At 36.1% G+C, this 22,336-nt stretch overlaps 1 long non-coding RNA gene across 1 annotated transcript; it reads left to right on the top strand.

Annotated features, from left to right (window-relative positions):
- Window positions 1-104: 104 nt before the first annotated feature.
- Window positions 105-22,026, top strand: LOC103892272 (uncharacterized). Its single transcript, XR_656501.1, has 4 exons — window positions 105-181; window positions 17,052-17,116; window positions 19,542-19,631; window positions 21,606-22,026. It is a non-coding gene; the product is annotated as an uncharacterized LOC103892272 (long non-coding RNA).
- Window positions 22,027-22,336: the final 310 nt, after the last annotated feature.

The raw sequence follows: 22,336 nt of genomic DNA, 5'->3' as shown, positions 1-22,336 counted from the left end.
AAGTAGCATGATTGCTGGTTTGCATGGTAAAAGTATATTTAGTTTTGCAGGAAATTACCAAAAAGTCTTCCAAAATGGCTGTACCATTTTTTGTTCCCACCAGCAATGAGAGTTCCTATTGTTTCACCTACTCGCCATCATTTGGTGTTGTCAGAGTTTGAAATTTGGGCCATTATAATAGGTATGTAGTGATATCTTAATATTGTTTTAATTTGCATTTCCCTTATGATGTATATTTTATATATTTATTTGTCAACTTGTACTTTCTTTGGTGAGATATCTGTTTAGATCTTTTGTCTTTTTTTTTTTTTAATATCAGGTTGTTCCCTTCTTCTTATTGAGTTTTAAGAGTTTTTGTATATTTTGGATATCTTTTGCAAATAGTTTCTCTCAGTTTGTCAAGCCTTCATTTTTAAAATAAACAAAATTCCATAAACAAATGTCTAACTCTATAGAAAGTTAATTCTTGCCCTGGGTATTGCCTCTATTTCACAACATCTAACTGCATGAACTCCTTAAGTGTTCCCAAAATCTATGTGCATTCTGAGAATACACAATCTTCATTAGGTCAACTGCTTTTTGTTTAGTAAGCTGTGTTATTGATTAAATATCTTTTTTACACTGTCCTGTGGAAACTCTAGGGGCCCTAAAAGGCTTTGATGTGAGCAGTGGGTTAGGAGAGACTGTTCTCCAAAGGGATATTGGAATTGACACTGGATTAAAGACCCTAAGAGACTAGCTCTTGAATGACCTGGATGGATTATGTTAAATCGAGTAATCACAGTCAAGATATTGCCAAACGTCTACTGCTAAAATTTTCTGAAATTCTTTACTATGGGAATGCCAAATGTGTGGCACAAAGCTCTCACTTATTTGACCCCCAGATCCAAAGCGGGTATTTTAATTGAATAAAGTCATTTTGTCTGAACCAGGGTGATGAATTTCTTCAGTTGAGTGCTCCAGGAAGCTGCTAGCAATAGTGAGGACAGCATGACAAAAATAAAATTTGTGATTCTCACTTGGCTACTAAAATTATCTCTACTTTCCTTCGTTAATTAATGTCCTCCACTTTTTCCTTATAAACATATAAAAACAAAAAGGAGTAGATCCTTGTTTTACATATTTGAATTTCTTTTTTCCCCACTTTTAATAACAGGAAAATTCACCACCCTTATAGCATTCATTCATTTCTGAATAAAATACCTAGATTTTACCACCTAACTGGCACTGCTGTAGACAGTGGGATGGGACTACCAACAAGCACACAAAATGTACTACTTTCAGGATGCTTACTTTCCAACTGGGGAGAGTGAAGATGAATAAATAGAATATTTCATATATTAAAGAACAGCAAATGCTAAAAGTGAAATTGAAATGTGAAATGTGGACAGGGAATGTGTATGAGGGTGGGGTGTCACACATGTGGGTTGCAATCTTAGGTAGTGTGACCAAAAAATGCAACATTGAGAAAATGACTTTCGAGTAAATATCTGGAGGAGGAGTTTTGATTTGAAGCAGAAGAAAAGCAAGTGCTTAAAGCCCTGCTGTACATAGCCTGAGATATTCAAAGAACAGTGAGGCGTCCAGTTAATTGGAGAAGAGCAAGCAAGAATGTAACTTGAGATGCCAGCAGATAGCATTTTGCATTTCCTTCATGCCTTTTTATAATTATTTCATTGAATTATTTTAGTAGCTTTTTAACATAGTAGGTATGAGTACACCACTTTATACAGGTGAAGACAGAATCAAAATGTGCTATGCTTTATCTAATGTCTAACAACTAGTAAATTGCAGCATTCCCGCGGAGATGTAAATTTTTGGAATACAAATTCATCACATATTCTGTTACAGTACAAATGCCGCTTCATGACTAAAGAAATAACTAACATCTAAAATGAAAACTATCCTGCCATGTAGTGTCCCTGGCACCTAATTCAAAACAGCATGCAGTCCGCATCTTCCAAGTAAAATCACTATTTTAGCAGCTTCCGTCAAGCTGGGCTTCTTATTTGTGGTTTTGTTCATCCATGCCAATGTTCTACTTGATATATATGTCAATGAACTACAGGAAAATTTTCACTTATGTGCAGTGTATTCTCAAAGATAATTTTTTAAAAAATGGAGTGAATGCTTATCAAATTACAGATTTTTTTTTCCTAAGAGAAATTTGAATCACAATTGATCTCAATTACAAAATAAACAGCATTTACACTGTAGATATTATCTTTAGTTTTTGTCTTTTCTTAATACCTAATACAAAGCAGATGAGTTGAAGTCCTATGAATGTTTCATTTGAACATAAAATTTAGCAGCCTTTTACACCATTAATTATTTACGAATTGGTTTCAATTTAATCAAATTTGTAATATTTTTATTTTTCTCCAAAAGAACAAATAATTTTAATATTTTCCTCACTTTAACAAAGTAGCTAGAAACCATCCTCTAGGATTGCCTATAGGGAATAATCAACCACAGATAAATATATAATTCCCTATTACTAGGAAACTTGGAAATTGCTGTAGTAAAGTTGCCTGTTTGAGAAACAACTATAAAAATTCATCAGTATCTGAAATCTAGAGGAATTTGCCCTTGTGTCTTTTGATTTGGGGTTCATGTTACAAAACCCATGTTGATTTTCTCTGTTCACAAAATGTTAATACATATGGGTAAATTTCCTGGTCATCTGACACAAGTCTTTTCCTGTAAATCATTTTTTAGCAATTGAGTAGGATGACTGCCTCTACCTTTGAGCTGCCACATAGAGCACCCAAAATAAATTTTCCATATACTTTAAAACATATGTTTAAATAAGATCATTTTTTTCATTTTAGTTATTTTATATTTTTTAACTCTTATTTTAGATTTGGGGGTACTGTCCAGGTTTGTTGTATGTAGGTAAACTCATGTCAAGGAGGTTTGTTGTACAGATTATTTTGTCACCCAGGTACTAAGCTTAGTACTCAATAGCTATTTTTCCTGTTCCTCTCCCTCCTCCCACCTCCACCCTCAAGGAGGCCCCAGTATCTGTTGTTCCCTTCTTTGTGTTCGTGAGTTGTCACGATTTAGCTTCCATTCGTAAGTGAGAACATGCACTATTTATTTTCTGTTTCTGTATTAGTTTGCTAAAGATAATGGCCTCCAATTCCATCCATGTTCCCAGAAAAGGCACAATCTCATTTTTTATGGCTGCATAGTATCCCTTGGGGCATATGTATCACATTTTCTTCATCCAGTCTGTCACTGATGGGCATTGAGACTGATTCTATGTGTTTGCTATTGTGAACAGCGCTGCAGTGAACATACACATACATGTGTCTTTATAGTGAAATGATTTATATTCCTCTGGGTATAAACCCAGTAATAAGATGGCTGAGTTGAATGGTAGTTCTGTTTTTAGCACTTTGAAGAGTCACCACACTGTCTTCCACAATGGATGAACTAATTTACATGCCCATCAACAGTGTATACTTGTTCTCTTTTCTCCACAACATTGCCACTAGCCAGCATCTGTTATTTTTTGACTTTTTACTATTAGCCATTCTGACAGGTGTGAGATGGTATCTCATTGTGGTTTTGATTTGCATTCCTCTAATAATAAGTGATATTCAGCTTCTTTTCATATGATTTTTGGCCAATGAATGTCTTCTTTAGAGAAGTGTCTGTTCATTTCCTCTGCCCACTTTTTAATGGGTTTTCTTTTGTTGTTTGTAAATTTAAGTTCCTTATAGATGCTATATTAGAACTTTGTCATATGCATAGCTGCAAATATTTTCTCCCATACATTATGTTGTCTGTTTACTCTGTTGATAGTTTCATTTGCTGTGCAGAAGCTCTTAAGTTGAATTAGATCCCATTTGTCAATTTTTTGCTTTTTTTTGCAATTGCTCTTGGTGTCTTTGTCATAACTCTTTGCCTGTTTCTGTGTCCTGAATGATACTACATAGGTTGTCTTCTAGCATTTTTATAGTTTTGGGTTTTCCATTTAAGTATTAAATCCATCTTGTGTTGATTTTTGTACATGGTGTAAGAAATGGCTTCAGTTTTAATCTTCTGCATGTAGCTAGCCAGTTAACCCAACACTATTTATTGAATAGGGAGTCTTTTCCCTGTTTCTTGTATTTGTCAGCTTTGTGGAAGATCAGATGGTTGTAGGTGTGTGGACTTATTTCTAGGCCTCTATTCTGTTCCATTTGTCTATGTGTCTGTTTTTGTACTAGTACCATGCTGTTTTAGTTAGTGTAGCCCTGTGATATAGTTTGAAGTTAGGTAACAAGATGCCTCCAGCTTTGTTCTTTTTTCTTAAGATTGTCTTGGCTATTTGGGCTCTTTTTTTATTCTATACGAATTTTAAAATAGTTTTTTTTTTCTGATCCTATGAAGAATATCATTGGTAGTTTGATAGGAATAGCATTGAGTCTATAAACTGCTTTAGGTAGTATGACCATTTTAATGATATGTATAGGATATCTTTCTATCCAGGAGCAAAGAATTTTTTAAAAATTTGTTTGTGTCATCTCTGATTTCCTTAGGCAGTGTTTTACAGTTCTCATTGTAGAGATCTTTCACCCTCCTGGTTAGCTATATTCCTAAATATTTTATTCTTTTTGTGGCAATTGTGAATGAGATTGAATTCCTGATTTGGCTCTCGGCTTGGTTGTTGTTGCTGTATAGGAATGCTAGCGATTTTTGTATTCTGAGACTTGCTGAAGTTGTTTATCAGCTTAAGAAGCTTTTGGGCTCAGACTATGGTGTTTTCTAGATATAGAATCGTGTCATCTGCAAACAGGGATAGTTTGACTTCCTCTATTACTATCTGTATGTACTTTCTTTCTTTCTCTTGCCTAATTGTTCTGGCCAAGACTTCCAATACTATGTTAAATAGGAGTGGTGAGAGATGGCATCCTTGTCTTGTGCTGGTTTTCAGGAAGAATGCTTCCAGCTTTTCTCCATTCAGTATGATGTTGGCTGTGGGTCTGTCATACATGGTTCTGAGATCAATTAAAACATATTACCCAAATATGCTGAAAATCTACCTAGGCTTTTTCCATTGATGGGCAAAAGAAAAAAGATAAAAGGTCTATTTACTTTATGAACTATAGCAAAATGTAATAGAATATTGAAATTACCCCATATATTATGTGTAAATAGGAAGCCCTTAGGAAATTCACAAAATATACTATCTGAAAACAATTCCACAGCTTAAATATTTTACTTACATATTGAATAATCAGAGAAAGTTTTAGGATATCAGTGCACAGTGTATCAAATCTAATGTCATTCAATATGTAAAATGCAAAAACTACATCTGTCTTATTTTTATTCTTTTGACAAATTTTTGATCCATGATCATTGGTTGAAATATTTTAAGAACTAGGCATTTTGTCAAGTGATAGAAACTTAGAATATAGGTTAAAATAACAAGTATATAAAATAAGTATCTCATAATTCTAGAGAATATTCACATAACTCTTATTTCTCGATTTTGGTGCTTTTATCTACCTGGGGGAGTTTTGCTTTTTTCTTGCCTGGCTTTTTTTGGGGAGGAGGCAGGTGGGACAGAATCTTGATCACTGCAACCTCTGCCTCCTGGGTTTGAGTGATTCTTGTGGCTCAGCCTCCGTAGTAGCTGGGATTAAAAACCTGTGCCACTATACCGAGCTAATTTTTTCTCCTCAAGTGATCTGTGTGCCTTGGCGTCCCAAAATGCTGGAATAACAGGAATTACAGGTGAGCCACTGTGCTCAGTCACATATTTCTATAACATTTTAAAAGACCTTTCTGGGGGGGGGGGGGGGGTGGAGCCAAGATGGCCGAGTAGGAACAGCTCCAGTCTACAGCTTCCATATGAGCGACGCAGAAGACAGGTGATTTCTGCATTTCCATCTGAGGTACCGGGTTCATCTCACTAGAGAGTGCCAGACAGTGGGCGCAGGACAGTGGGTGCAGTGCACCGTGCATGAGCCGAAGCAGGGCGAGGCATTGCCTCACTCAGGAAGTGCAAGGGGTCAGGGAGTTCCCTTTCCTAGCCAAAGAAAGAGGTGACAGATGGCACCTGGAAAATCGGGTCACTCCCACCCTAATACTACGCTTTTCCGAGGGGCTTAAAAAACGGCGCACCAGGAGATTATATCCTGCACCTGGCTCAGAGGGCCCTACACCCATGGAGTCTCGCTGATTGCTAGCACAGCAGTCTGAGATCAAACTGCAAGGCTGCAGCGAGGCTGGGGGAGGGGCGCCCGCCATTGCCCAGGCTTGCTTAGGTAAACAAAGCAGGTAGGAAGCTTGAACTGGGCGGAGCCCACCACAGCTCAAGGAGGCCTGCCTGCCTCTGTAGGCTCCACCTCTGGGGGCAGGGCACAGACAAACAAAAAGACAGCAGTAACCTCTGCAGACTTAAATGTCTCTGTCTGACAGCTTTGAAGAGAGCAGTGGTTCTCCCAGCACGCAGCTGGAGATCTGAGAATGGGCAGACTGCCTCCTCCAGTGGGTCCCTGACCCCTGACCCCCCGAGCAGCCTAACTGGGAGGCACCCCCTAGTCAGAGCAGACTGACACCTCACATGGCCGGGTACTCCTCTGAGACAAAACTTCCAGAGGAACGATCAGACAGCAGCATTCGCAGTTCACGAAAATCCGCTGTTCTGCAGCCACCACTGCTGGTACCCAGGCAAACAGGGTCTGGAGTGGACCTCTAGCAAACTCTTAACAGACCTGCAGCTGAGGGTCCTGTCTGTTAGAAGGAAAACTAACAAACAGAAAGGACATCCACACCAAAAACCCATCTGTACATTACCATCATCAAAGACCAAAAGTAGATAAAACCACAAAGATGGGGAAAAAACAGAGCAGAAAAACTGGAAACTCTAAAAAGTAGAGCGCCTCTCCTCCTCCAAAGGAACATAGCTCCTCACCAGCAACGGAACAAAGCTGGATGGAGAATGACTTTGACGAGTTGAGAGAAGAAGGCTTCAGACAATCAAACTACTCCGAGCTACAGGAGAAAATTCAAACCAAAGGCAAAGAAGTTGAAAACTTTGAAAAAAATTTAGACGAATGTATAACTAGAATAACCAATACAGAGAAGTGCTTAAAGGAGCTGATGGAGCTGAAAGTCAAGGCTCGAGAACTATGTGAAGAATGCAGAAGCCTCAGGAGCCAATGTGATCAACTAGAAGAAAGGGTATCAGTGATGGAAGATGAAATGAATGAAATGAAGCGAGAAGGGAAGTTTAGAGAAAAAAGAATAAAAAGAAACAAACAAAGCCTCCAAGAAATATGGGACTATGTGAAAAGACCAAATCTACGTCTGATTGGTGTACCTGAAGGTGACGGGGAGAATGGAACCAAGTTGGAAAACACTCTGCAGGATATTATCCAGGAGAACTTCCCCAATCTAGCAAGGCAGGCCAACATTCAGATTCAGGAAATACAGAGAATGCCACAAAGATACTCCTCGAGAAGAGCAACTCCAGGACACATAATTGTCAGATTCACCAAAGTTGAAATGAAGGAAAAAATGTTAAGGGCAGCCAGAGAGAAAGGTCGGGTTACCCACAAAGGGAAGCCCATCAGACTAACAGCGGATCTCTTGGCAGAAACTCTACAAAGCCAGAAGAGAGTGGGGGCCAATATTCAACATTGTTAAAGAAAAGAATTTTCAACCCAGAATTTCATATCCAGCCAAACTAAGCTTCATAAGTGAAGGAGAAATAAAATACTTTACAGAGAAGCAAATGCTGAGAGATTTTGTCACCACCAGGCCTGCCCTAAAAGAGCTCCTGACGGAAGCACTAAACATGGAAACTAGTACCAGCCACTGCAAAATCATGCCAAATTGTAAAGACTATCGAGGCTAGGAAGAAACTGCATCAACTAACGAGCAAAATAACCAGCTAAAATCATCATGACAGGATCAAATTCACACATAACAATATTAACTTTAAATGCAAATGGACTAAATGCTCCAATTAAAAGACATAGACTGGCAAATTGGATAAAGAGTCAAGACCAATCAGTGTGCTGTATTCAGGAAACCCATCTCACATGCAGAGACACATATAGGCTCAAAATAAAAGGATGGAGAAAGATCTACCAAGCAAATGGAAAACAAAAAAAAGGCAGGGGTTGCAATCCTAGTCACTGATAAAACAGACTTTAAACCAACAAAGATCAAAAGAGACAAAGAAGGCCATTACATAATGATAAAGGAATCAATTCAACAAGAAGAGCTAACTATCCTACATATATATGCACCCAATACAGGAGCACCCAGATTCATAAAGCAAGTCCTGAGTGACGTACAAAGAGACTTAGACTCCCACACAATAATAATGGGAGACTTTAACACCCCACTGTCAACATTAGACAGATCAAGAGACAGAAAGTTAACAAGGATACCCAGGAATTGAATTCAGCTCTGCACCAAGTGGACCTAATAGACATCTACAGAACTCTCCACCCCAAATCAACAGAATATACATTTTTTTCAGCACCACACCACACCTATTCCAAAATTGACCATATACTTGGAAGTAAAGCTCTCCTCAGCAAATGTAAAAGATCAGACATTATAACAAACTGTCTCTCAGACCACAGTGCAATCAAACTAGAACTCAGGATTAAGAAACTCACTCAAAACTGCTCAACTACATGGAAACTGAACAACCCGCTCCTGAATGACTACTGGGTACACAATGAAATGAAGGCAGAAATAAAGATGTTCTTTGAAATCAATGAGAACAAAGACACAACATACCAGAATCTCTGGGACACATTCAAAGCAGTGTGTAGAGGGAAATTTATAGCACTAAATGCCCACAAGAGAAAGCAGGAAAGATCCAAAATTGACACCCTAACATCACAATTAAACGAACTAGAAAAGCAAGAGCAAACACATTCAAAAGCTAGCAGAAGGCAAGAAATAACTAAAATCAGAGAAGAACTGAAGGAAATAGAGACACAAAAAACCATTCAAAAAATTAATGAATCCAGGAGCTGGTTTTTTGAAAGGATCAACAAAATTGATAGACTGCTAGCAAGACTAATAAAGAAGAAAAGAGAGAAGAATCAAATAGATGCAATAAAAAATGATAAAGGGGATATCACCACCGATCCCACAGAAATACAAACTACCATCAGAGAATACTACAAACACCTCTACGCAAATAAACTAGAAAATCTAGAAGAAATGGATAAATTCCTCAACACATACACCCTCCCAAGACTAAACCAGGAAGAAGTTGAATCTCTGAGTACACCAATAACAGGCTCTGAAATTGTGGCAATAATCAATAGCTTACCAACCAAAAAGAGTGCAGGAACAGATGGATTCACAGCCAAATTCTACCAGAGGTAAAAGGAGGACCTGGTACCATTCCTTCTGAAACTATTCCAATCAATTGAAAAAGAGGGAATCCTCCCTAACTCATTTTATGAGGCCAGCATCACCCTGATACCAAAGCCGGGCAGAGACACAACCGAAAAAGAGAATTTTAGACCAATATCCTTGATGAACATTGATGCAAAAATCTTCAATAAAATACTGGCAAACTGAATCCAGCAGCACATCAAAAAGCTTATCCAACATGATCAAGAGGGCTTCATCCCTGGGATGCAAGGCTGGTTCAATATACGCAAATCAATAAATGTAATCCAGCATATAAACAGAACCAAAGTCAAAAACCACGATTATCTCAATAGATGCACAAAAGGCCTTTGACAAAATTCAACAACACTTCATGGTAAAAACTCTCAATAAATTAGGTATTGATGGGACGTATCTCAAAAGAATAAGAGCTATCTATGACAAACCCACAGCCAATATCATACTGAATGAGCAAAAACTGGAAGCATTCCCTTTGAAAACTGGCACAAGACAGGGATGCTCTCTCTCACCACTCCTATTCAACACAGTGTTGGAAGTTCTGGCCAGGGCAATTAGGCAGGAGACGGAAATAAAGGATATTCAATTAGGAAAAGAGGAAGTCAAATTGTCCCTGTTTGCAGATGTCCTATTCAACACAGTGTTGGAAGTTCTGGCCAGGGCAATTAGGCAGGGGAAGGAAATAAAGGATATTCAACTAGGAAAAGAGGAAGTCAAATTGTCCCTGTTTGCAGATGACATGACTGTGTATCTAGAAAACCCCATTGTCTCAGCCCAAAATATCCTTAAGCTGAGAAGCAACTTCAGCAATGTCTCAGGATGCAAAATCAATGTGCAAAAATCACAAGCATTCTTATACACCAACAACAGACAAACAGAGAGCCAAATCATGAGTGAACTCCCATTCACAATTGCTTCAAAGAGAATAAAATACTTAGGAATCCAACTTACAAGGGACGTGAAGGACCTCTTCAAGGAGAACTACAAACCACTGCTCAATGAAATAAAAGAGGATACAAACAAATGGAAGAACATTCCATGCTCATGGGTAGGAAGAATCAATATTGTGAAAATGGCCATACTGCCCAAGGGAATTTATAAATTCAATGCCATCCCCATCAAGCTACCAATGACTTTCTTCACAGAATTGGAAAAAACTACTTTAAAGTTCATATGGCACCAAAAAATAGCCCGCATTGCCAAGTCAATCCTAAGCCAAAAGAACAAAGCTGGAGGCATCACGCTACCTGACTTCAAACTATACTACAAGGCTACAGTAACCAAAACAGCATGGTACTGGTACCAAAACAGAGATATAGATCAATGGAACAGAACAGAGCCCTCAGAAATAACGCCGCATATCTACAACTATCTGATCTTTGACAAACCTGAGAAAAACAAGCAATGGGGAAAGGATTCCCTATTTAATAAATGGTGCTGGGAAAACTGGCTAGCCATATGTAGAAAGCTGAAACTGGATCCCTTCCTTACACCTTATACAAAAATTAATTCAAGATGGATTAAAGACTTAAACATTAGACCTAAAACCATAAAAACCCTAGAAGAAAACCTAGGCATTACTATTCAGGACGTAGGCATGGGCAAGGACTTCATATCTAAAACACCAAAAGCAATGGCAATAAAAGCCAAAATTGACAAATGAGATCTAATTAAACTAAAGAGCTTCTGCACAGCAAAAGAAACTACCATCAGAGTGAACAGGCAACCTACAAAGTGGGAGAAAATTTTCGCCACCTACTCATCTGACAAATGGCTAATATCCAGAATCTACAATGAACTCAAACAAATTTACAAGAAAAAAACAAACAACCCCATCAAAAAGTGGGCGAAGGACATGAACAGACACTTCTCAAAAGAAGACATTTATGCAGCCAAAAAACACATGAAAAAATGCTCACCATCACTGGTCATCAGAGAAATGCAAATCAAAACCACAATGAGATACCATCTCACGCCAGTTAGAATGGCAATCATTAAAAAGTCAGGAAACAACAGGTGCTGGAGAGGATGTGGAGAAATAGGAACACTTTTACACTGTTGGTGGGACTGTAAACTAGTTCAACCATTGTGGAAGTCAGTGTGGTGATTCCTCAGGGATCTAGAACTAGAAATACCATTTGACCCAGCCATCCCATTATTGGGTATATACCCAAAGGACTATAGATCATGCTGCTATAAAGACACATGCACACGTATGTGTCTTTATAAATAAATATAAATTAAAAAAATTGCAGCACTATTCACAATAGCAAAGACTTGGAACCAACCCAAATGTCCAACAATGATAGACTGGATTAAGAAAATGTGGCACATATACATCATGGAATACTATGCAGCCATAAAAAATGATGAGTTCATGTCCTTTGTAGGGACATGGATGAAACTGGAAATCATCTTTCTCAGTAAACTATCTCAAGAACAAAAAACCAAACACAGCATATTCTCACTCATAGGTGGGAATTGAACAATGAGAACACATGGACACAGGAAGGTGAACATCACACTCTGGGGACTGTTGTGGGGTGGGGGGAGGGGGGAGGGATAGCTTTAGAAGATGTACCTAACGCTAAATGATGAGTTAATGGGTGCAGCACACCAGCATGGCACATATATACATATGTAACTAACCTGCACATTGTGCACATGTACCCTAAAACTTAAGTATAATAAAATAAAATAAAATAAAATAAATTAAAAAAAATAAAAGACCTTTCTGGATTGAGTGAGTTCTCATTCCTATGTATCACTTTAGGAATCTGTGTGCTAGTGCTCAGGATAGTTATCAGATTGAAATTGTCTATTCCTTTTTTTGATTAGACCGGTAAATTTTTGCACTTGGTTTATTGTTCACCAATGTGGTCCAGAACTCAAAAAGAATCTTTAATATACTATAGGTATTTTTTAAATTATATTAATCAAATAACACAAATTGAAAGCTATGATATTTTGGTAGATATTGTAGAGCAATAGAAATAGTTACAGAAAGCCTTTTATAGATTTGACAGTATAAAATGACACTAATAATACAACATGTTGCATGATATTTTGCAGCATACAAAAATGCTGATATAAAATGAGGATGCTCTAAGCAAAAATGGGTAGGATTTCTTTGTGGATTTTTGTTTGTTTTTGTTTTGTTTTGTTCTTCTTTTTGAAACAGAATCTTGCTCTGTCTCCCAGGCTAGAGTACAGTGGTACCATCTCAGCTCACTGCAACCTCTGCCTCCTGGGTTCAAGCAATTCTCCTGCCTCAGCCTCCCAAGTAGCTGGGATTACAGGCATGTGCCACAATGCCCGGCTAATTTTTGTATTTTTAGTAGAGATGGTATTTCACCATGTTTGCCAGGCTAGTCTCAACCTCTTTAACTCAGGTTATCTGCCTGCCTCAGCCTCCCAAAGTGCTGGGATTGCAGGCATGCAACACTGCGCCCAGCCTGTTTTTAAAATATAATTGAGCATTGATATATTTAACATACAGTTACTGCTTTCTTAATAAAAATAACTTAAAATTGCATGAACACATATTATAAATATCCCTCACACATCTTCCTAATAATAAAAACAAATAATATAAACATTTATTTCATGCAATTATGATTAAATTAAATTTATCCCTCATCTAATATTGATTCCTTTAAACATATTATGTAATAATTAAGTTTAAGAATCTCATTACAACAGTGCAACGATTAAAGGACTCTTATGTGTAATCTATGTTCCTAGGCCTATAAGTTATCAAAAAAGTAAATGAGAATTTATCACTGTTAAATATGACAGTAAGTGGTCAATATGGCAAAATGGCAATTATATGAATGAGCCAATTGAGAATTAGGCAAACTTAGAGGAAACTAAGGAGTATCCTTTAACGAATAATCTCCTTGAAGACAGAAGCTGTACCATGTTCATTCTAATTGTAGTTACGATCATGTTGCCTATCACATTAGAAATAATACATATTTGTTAAAATGATTTATGATATTTTAATTGATTTTCCTAATGATTCAGATGGTATGTAGTATGAACACACGATTCCCTGTCTGCTTTTTTTCAGCTGTTTTTGGTATTTGACGTGAGCCTCCTTCCAAAGAATAAAGAAAGAATGGAAACAAATGAAAACATTATGGCTAACATTCAAAAGATATGCCATTACCTAAAGTTGTGTAAGCTAACCGGAAGGAGATCCTGTGCCTGTCCGACTTTATTGTAACACTGCAAATATTAATGCCAGTGTTCAAGAAGGCATGGGCAGGAATGGAAACCTACAAAGGTAAAGGGCATAGCACATATTTAGGAATGAAAGGCTACACTTATGTTAAAAAGGTTTCAATGGACTAATTCTATGTTAAACAACTTAGATCCCAAAGTGAAACAGTATACAGAGTAAGAATGTACTAAGGATGCCAGCACAGGTCATCTGGTAATGGTGACAGAAATACAATTCAATTTATTTGGGTTTATTACATATTAATATTGATGTGCTGCTTATATGTGTCTGTGTTTTTACTTTCACGTATCTGGTTCTGAAACAATCTGATTTTTAAAACTAACAATAACGTGTGCTGAGCCTGCATGATGAAGGACTGACCCTGAAATGTAGCACATTCTTTAAGGTAAAGAAGACCATCTGTGAGTCCACTTAAGACATAGCCAAGCTATGTTCTACTAGATTGGAAACAAATGACATTTCTTATGTGAAATATCTACACGAGGTATCATCAATATGCGTTCTTCCTGGTTTTATGTTTTCAGTCCATTGTCCAGGAAGATAATTTATATAGCAATCATAGTTGTATCTCCCATAATCTATAGACTTTTAGCTCACTATGTGGGTTCCTTTCATTAGGGTTATGTACCCTTGTTCTGAGAACCATGATCGAGGCACTAAAAGCATCCTTGTTTAATAATGCCCAGAATGACTATTTATAAATAATGTTTTTTAGACAGGAAGAGTAAACTATAAGTATTTGAGGTGAAGGATATGTTCATTAGGATATATTAATTTTACATTGTATACATATATCATAGCATCACTTTGTACCTCATAAATATAAACAATTATAATTTGCCAATATAGAATAAAATAAAAAATAAACAAAAGAAAAATGACAAATCATAATATAATGACAACTATGAATCTTTTATGGATAACAATACAAAAACGTTGAGAGCATCTGAATAAAATTATCATGTAAACTCCCAAATTTCTTCACTTTAGTTATTTAAGAACACTTAGGCAATGGCATTTTTTGTATTCTTGTCTGTCCTCCTTTTGCTCATTCTTATTCAACTGATATTCTTCAGTAAACCTTGTGCTGCATTTATCCTAGAGCACTCTCATTTGTGTCACTTCCTTAGATTAGATGCTTGCTAAAAACCAACGAAGATTCCTAATCTTTGCATAATATGAAGTCAAAGCTTACTTTCTCCACAAAGTCTTCATTGATGAAGCTCCTCAGGAAGTATGCTTTCCTCCAATACAATTTTCTACTTACTTATAACTTGTGGCTATCTTCTCTTTCTATTTTCTTGGCACTAATTTTTGTTTTACTGCCTGCTATTGCTGTTTTGCTTTTATTAACTATTTTGCATCTGAATAAAATGATAGAGGGGACATTATTATTTTTATTGGACAAAGGATATTTCAAATTAGGTACCAGTTTGGAACACATTTCTCTGTTAACATAAAAATACATACCATTTAACTTCTTCTGTAAAATTCTATTCAATTTACATGAATTTTATTTGAAAAATGTGAGTTATAGTGCTCTATATTAGAAAATAGTAAAAACTCAAATACATTTATTGGGAATTATGTTTTTAAAGAAATGGACTTTTGTGCAATAATGCAATGATACACAGATTATTTCTAACAGTATTCTGCTTTTTTCTGAATTATAAGTTACTTGATTATTACTAATGTAATTGAACTAGTTGGCTTGTGAAAAGAATATGAAAAAGCAAGAAGATTACTAGTTTTTGAATATAATGTACAAGACATGAGCTAGGTTAATATATATATGTATTTGATTAATTTTTCCTTAAATTTCTCAAGGTAGGGATTTTTACTACATTTTTAAATGCCAATTTTGTTTAGACAATGTCCTCTTACAGGACTTCATTTTCCAAGCAATAGCGTATGTTAAAGATTAGGTACAAGAGTGGGTAAATTTACTTAGTTCTCTGTTGCCCCATGGGCATGTGAGCTGAAAACATTTTTTAATCTACACATTACCTAGCTTCTTTGACTTGAAAGAGTTGAAATAAATATATAACATGAATGTTCATTTTTGACACTAGTTATAGCTCACTAAATCTTAATAAATGAAGTGTGCTGTTAATGTTAGCAGAATATATACCTTATCTTCTTAAGTCAACATTGCTGGACTATTTCATGAGTTTTGAATACTCAACTTCACATTTGAAACAGCATTAGTCAACAAAAGCATCCACTTATCAAGATACCTTAGGTTTGCAATAGATGTTCATTATTTACCTTTCTAAGCACTCAGCTTCTTTCAAAGGCCCTGGCAAGCCAAATAAACCAGCTATTCCTCATGCAGGAGAGTGTGTGAGCATGGCTTTTGTTCTTTCAATTGCAAGAGATACATGGAAAAAAAGATTTCTTGAGAAATTTGTGAGGTGCAGGTTTTATTTGATAATCAGACACCGTTTTAACTGAATGGAAAAGAAATGTACGGCACTTTCTATCGTTTATGCAATCTTTTTGCCTTCTTTATCCCAAAATGACCAGTAACATTAATTGAGGAATTCATAAAGTTAATTAAGAAGTTCATAAAGATGGAATGGCAAAGGCTTTTGACTTCTGTTGTTTTCAATTCTGGAGCAATGAATAATTCTAATGTACTCAAATATTTTTTAACTGGTGATAATTATTAGTATTTATTTGTGTTCTAAAAGTTGGTTTATTTTCATGTTTGTTGGTAGGTTTATAAGGGCACACATTTGTCAGTGATCACATTTTACAGAGTGCCGAGGACCAGGCTATATAATCTGGTTTATCGAATGCCAGCAGGACACTGTGTAATTTTAGAAGCTCGATGTGCTATTGTTGATGAATATTATGATGATGGTTGATGTATTTTTTTATTATCTATACAACACTAATAATATCTTATTGCTTTAATTTTTCAATGCAACAAAATAAATGTAACAGACAGCCATATGGAATACATTATATTGTGTACAATATGAGCAAAATACTTACGAAGTATTTTGTTTTTTTTTTTTTGGAGACGGAGTCTCGCTCTGTCCCCTAGGCTGGAGTGCAGTGGCACAATCTCAGCTCACTGCAAGCTCCACCTCCCGGGTTCATGCCATTCTCCTGCCTCAGCCTCCCGAGTAGCTGGGACTACAGGTGCCCGCCTCCGCGCCTGGCTAATTTTTTGTATTTTTAGTAGAGACGGGGTTTCACCGTGTTAGCCAGGATGGTCTCGATCTCCTGACCTCATGATCCGCCCATCTTGGCCTCCCAAAGTGCTGGGATTACAGGCGTGAGCCACTGTGCCCGCCCTACAAAGTATCTTTAAAAATTAAAAATAACAAAATAATACATAGATCTAACAACATACTGAAAAAACAAATATACTCTCAAGGCATGAACTTTATTGTTTTCGCTATTTTTATTATAGAGTATCTGTCTCTTGGCTTCCTGAGAATCTGTCATGATTAAATAGTGAATGAAAGAAACTGAATGGTATGTAACTGGCTTTTTCAAATAAAGCTAATTAGAAGTAAAGTAGCCACAGAGCAATGGATGAACATTGCAATTAAAAAGAATTGCACAGATAATCTTATGAAAATTGCAGAGATAAGGGTAGATATTTATTGTTGATGAAATAATAAGCCAGGGCTGAATTTCAGTTTTTGAGTCTCATAAGAGTAATATAATTCTAAACAAAATAGTTCTCTTTTAGCATTTTAAAAGTTATTATGCAAATATACATATAAATAATATTAATAAATTATTTATAATTATTAGTAATTTGCTTTATTGAGTAGGTGTACAAAATGATTTTCATCAATTGAAAAAGCATACAAGGAACTGATTTTTCAAAACAACTAAAATTCTCCTCAAGCTAATAGCTTCCATTTAATACCATGAATACCTGGAAATGTTTTCTCCTCAGCTTTTTGACTCTACATGACAGATAGTTTATCAATTTAACTTTTTGGACACACATTTTTGATATCGTGACACTACTCTCTGAGGGCTAAACTATGTGGAGATAAGTTATTTTAGAATATTTAAAAGATACCTTAAAATCACAATATTGCCTTTTTAAAATAGTTTATTGAAGGCATCTTAAAAATGATAAGGCACTAAATTTGCATTGTATTTTAGCCTGAGTATTAGCTTTAGAAAGTTCTTGGGCTAGGAGGCTGATCACCTCACATATCCCGGAAATATTTAATTAACTCCTCTCCACCACACCCCTAAGAGCAATTCCTTACCATTGTAAATGCACAGATGCAACTTGGAAATGCACAAGAAGAAAAAGAAAGGGCATAAAGGCTTCTTTGCTGGGCACCTCCAACATGAGGATCTCAAGTGCCAAGGGCCTAGTTTTGATAATATGGGAAGAAATAGAAGAGAGTAACTGTATTTCATCTCTAGTCACCTCTTGCTCACTGTTGCCGGGAAATGTTACAGACTTTGCATCACTTCTCTGTATGTGTCATTTCATTCATTTTAAAACTCCCTTTAACAGATCTAATTTTTTTAATTGAGAAGTAAAAAGTGGATATATTTTCAGTGTACTTATCTGATTTTTTAAAACGTATAAACAGGACTATCAATAATGTAGTAAACATTGGCTCTTTTCTTCTTATACATTCATATACCTAATATTTTCTAGTAATATTCTAGTTCAGCTTTTAACTTTTTCTCTTATTTTATTTGTCTTTTGTTGATACTATATACTTTCCTATTACTTTATTTAAAATTTATTTATTCATTTATTTAAAATTCATATTATGTAATTTAAGCACAATATAATATTTAACAAAGTAATAAAATTGATTCATAATAATTTTCTTATCAAATTTAAAGAAAGAGGCTATATATAAGAAAACAGTACATATTCTATATGAGAAAGGCAGGGCTTGCTCTTGCTCAAGGCCTGTTTATAGGCCATGAGACATCTTTCTATAAATTAGAAAAATGGTTATTTTTATGGATGGATCCAGCTCTGCAACTAGAAATCTTAATGAATAGACAGTGCTTTATGTGCAGGAAAATGACATCGGATGCATGACTTGAAGTACAGCACACAAGCTTAATTCCATCTCCTTTATTCCCCTTGGTCAGGAACCTCTGTGTAATGCAAAATTCATACATATATATGATCATATTGCTTGTAGAACTCCTTCTAACCTCTCTATAGCACAATATTAATCTAAAAGTAAAAGTTAGAAATAATGTCACAAAATTACTTCAACTGCAAGATATATTAGTTTGTCAGGCCAAAATTTCTACCCATATCCAACTATCCAACTATATAGACTAATTCCTGCAACTTGCCTTTGCAAATGCAAAATAACTGTGCTTCTTTCCATGGCAACCCTTCTGAACTGAGACAACAATCTCTTTATATCTCATTTACTAAATGTCCTTTAAAATATGTAGAAGCACTTAAGCTTTCTGTAAAAACCTTAGCACAAAACGAAATAGAAAGTAGAATGTGTTCACGAACTTATTTCTCGTTATCAGCCCGAATTTAGTCTATGGAAGCCAACAGGTATTTGAACTTTCTTAGTGCGACTCTCAGAGAAACAACACAAGAGTGTGACATAATGGGCACTAGAATCACATTTCCAACAATTTTGTAAGTTTCCTATTCTCCTGGGTACGTCCTCTTAAACAAACAAAAAGTATTTAATTCACTTCCATCCAAACAAATTAAGAAAACAAGTTTCCTCTGGACTTTGCCTCATTTTGTTCTACAAATCTCTTCCAAAATTAAAACCTCTTATGACAGATATATACCTCTTTATTTTACATGGTATTACTCTTGGAATTCTATAACCCTCATGACAGATGTATTACATTCCTCTCAAATTGCTTGCATTTCCCTTAACTTTTGATGTTATCTCAATGAATTCTTTTCTTGCTGTTCTAGGAATTTGCTGTACCATTGTGCCCAGAATTGGTTCCTTCCGGTGGGTTCTTCGTCTGGCTGACTTCAAGAATGAAGCTGTGGATCCTCGCAGTGAGTGTTATAGTTCTTAGAGATGGTGTGTCTGGAGTTTGTTCCTTCAGACGTTCAGATGTGTCCAGAGTTCCTTCCTTCTGGCGGGTTTGTGGTCTCGCTGACTTCAGGAATGAAACCACAGACCTTCACAGTGAATGTTACAGCTCTTAAAGGTGGCGTGTCTGAAGTTGTTTGTTCCCCCCGGTGGGTTCGTGGTCTGAGTGACTTCAGGAGTGAAGCTGCATACCTTCACAGTGAGTGTTACAGCTCATAAAGGTAGTGCAGACCCAAACAGGGAGCAGCAGCAACGTTTATTGTGAAGACTGAAAGAACAAAGCTACCACAGCATGGAAGGGGACTCGAGCCAGTTGCGGCTGCTGGCTCTGGTGGCCAGCTTTTATTTCCTTATTTGGCCCTGCCCACATCCTGCTGATTGGTCCATTTTACAGAGTGCTGACTGGTTCATTTTACAGAGTGCTGATTGGTGCATTTACAATCCTTTAGCTAGACACAGAGCGCTGATTGGTGTGTTTTTACAGAGCGCTGACTGGTGCATTTACAATCCTCTAGCTAGACAGAAAAGTTCTCCAAGTCCCCACTCGACCCAGGAATTCCAGCTGGCTTCACCTCTCACCATTTCTCATTTCTCCATTGAAATATTTCAGAATGCCCTGTCCTGTAGCTGCCTGTCACGTTATAAATATCAGTTCAATAACATTTATAAAGAACTTACAATGTAGAGGCCTTATGCCAAAGTGCTTTCATATTTAACAACAAAGGCAACAACAGCAACATCATCAAGAATAAATATTATCATTTACTCTTAATCCTTTCTAGGTAATGCCCCACTTCTTTTGATCATGCCTGACATATAGAAAAAAAAAGTGACTCTCTTAAATTCCAGTTCTTTTCTGCTCTCAGTGCTATATGTATAACCCACCTAATCTCCAAAGTTTATATCCAAAGATCACATTTCATTCTTTATTTGCTTCGATCACTTAGAATTTTGATAATAAAATTCTCTTTTGAAATGCTCTTCTTTCTTTGTTGCCATGACACTAGTCTCTAAGTCTTCTTTGTATGATGAAACTTTACTACCCATGATCCAACAGACTAATTTTCCTTTATTTACGTTTAAATCATTTTTGCACTAGGTTATTTCTTAAACCCTCTTCCCTCTTCATATTCGTGTTCTCTTCTTGTGTACTCCAAAAAGAATGTCAATAATCATGAGCACAGAGAAAACCCTGTTTTCTCTCTTTGCACATTTCAAAAAGAGTAAGAATGATCAGGCATGCTATAGTAATTTTCTGTTTATTGGTTAATATTTGAAGTGTTTAATAAGAATTATTTCAGATGGTTACTCCCATCGGTATGTCTTTAGGATTATCTATAGGAATGATACTAACCGTGAAGGTTTTACACAAGGATACAATTCTCTACTTTTTAATGAGTTCTTGTCTTTCCTAACAGTTGTATTGGCAGTGATTAATTTTAGTTTATTTCCCATATTAAATATAGATGGTGCATTTCAAAAGAGAAATGCTTAGTATCTCAAATATTGGCCACTCACCCTTAGGTACTCATTTATTTTCTGCTTCTGCAGATTACTGAATTGGCTAATCACTTCAAAGCACTGTGTCAAGAATTCATTTCTGTTAAATGCTGATAATGTCTGAGTAGGAATAAGTGTTTATCTACAAGATGTTTTTGCAGAATCAAAATGCCCTATATGTGTCATTTCATAGCAAATAAAAGAAAAAAATTAAAATCCCAAAAAAAGCTCTTAGTGATAGTATAAGTTCCTCTGTCTACCGTGGCCTTGATTATGACAGCACAGATTAACAATCACCAAAGCCAGATATAAATTGTAATTGATGAAATAAAGACAGCTGGTTCATGAATATAAGAACATAAGAGTTGGGCATTGACTGATTGGCATGACTTTTTGGATTAAAAAATTTATGAATTTTTATTTTTTCTTTGCTTCAGAGAATAGAGAAAAAACATTGTTTTCTGAAAAACAACTCTGCAAAAACACTGACATTAACAAAAAACACACCTGCTTGGAAAAGGGGATAACATGTTGGTCAATGGTTAAATTATATTTACTTTGATATGTCTCTGCAGGTTAAATCAATACCTATATGAAGCTTGAAGTTCACATTTATTATGGAGGGCACTTGTAAAAGTGTATTTGAAGCCTGTAAGAGCCAGAAGGACTCAGTCATATGCTGCCTTCTGTGCCTGATGTTTTCTTTTGAACTAGGGAGAGACGTGAACATACAGTCTGTTATTGTAGCTTGTGCACAAAGACTCAAATAAGAAAGATGCGGGTGTCTGTATAAGAAAAGGTTTAGAAAACTTGGCACATATTCTATGAATGTTAAGAACTTGTATTATTGTAATTCTGTAAGTCTAAATACAATTGAAGGAAACAAACATCTCTATGTATAATGAGATTAACTGAAACATAATTGAACAAAACTGGAAATAAAGAAAAATCTATCAAATAATTAAGAAATAATGCTATTTTCTTCTAATGAAGTCATAATGTTCTCTCATTTTTAAATTCAGAACATAGTAACTCCAATATAAAGCACCTATAGCAGTAATCTCAGGCACTTCATTACCTGACATAATACCTTACAGTATAAAACTGTTGAGATCTAAAAATATGCAACCAGTTAAATCTGCCTCCTTATTTATTTTAAGACAGTATT

This window comes from Pongo abelii, chromosome 14, assembly GCF_028885655.2.
Source record: "Pongo abelii isolate AG06213 chromosome 14, NHGRI_mPonAbe1-v2.0_pri, whole genome shotgun sequence".
Classification (NCBI taxonomy): domain Eukaryota; kingdom Metazoa; phylum Chordata; class Mammalia; order Primates; family Hominidae; genus Pongo; species Pongo abelii.
This window is presented reverse-complemented; position numbering and strand designations above follow the sequence as displayed.